This window comes from Penaeus monodon, chromosome 15, assembly GCF_015228065.2.
Source record: "Penaeus monodon isolate SGIC_2016 chromosome 15, NSTDA_Pmon_1, whole genome shotgun sequence".
NCBI lineage: Eukaryota > Metazoa > Arthropoda > Malacostraca > Decapoda > Penaeidae > Penaeus > Penaeus monodon.
The window spans coordinates 49,599,035-49,599,503 of NC_051400.1; the positions used below are offsets into that span (position 1 = coordinate 49,599,035).

At 27.9% G+C, this 469-nt stretch overlaps 1 protein-coding gene across 1 annotated transcript in view; it reads right to left on the bottom strand.

The window, feature by feature from the left end:
* Positions 1 to 469, bottom strand: part of LOC119582189 — a gene marked incomplete at its 3' end in the record, with an annotated part of 38,718 nt that overhangs the window by 1,566 nt on the left and 36,683 nt on the right.

The following is a 469-nucleotide window of genomic DNA, read 5'->3' on the forward strand; positions in this document are numbered from 1 at the left end:
TAAAAAAATGAATTTGGGGTTTTTTATAGAAATTTTTCGAATGTTTGGACGGTAAGGAAAGGGGCTGATGAAGACGTCCGGGGGTAAACGAAGTTATTTTTCCGGAAAACATATTATGACGTTCTCCCGGAGCATATAGGAACATACTTAGAATGGGGCTTAAAGGAATACGACAATGATGTTATTTTAATAAATGAATAAAATGTCTCTATTGTTTTTGTAATTGAAGTATAAAAGAATAACAAAGTAATGTTTTTGGATAAGGAAAAATTTAATGACAAACAATTTGGGCTAAAGAAGATTAACAACAAAAAAATATTAATGTGTAAAATTCAATGATGCTATACTACTAATAAAATGGAATAAGTAGGTACAAGTAATAATTTTAATAATAATAAAATTCAGACTGATAAAAGAAAAACAAGGTTAAATGATGATGAAAATCTATAAACCCCCATTATACATCTCA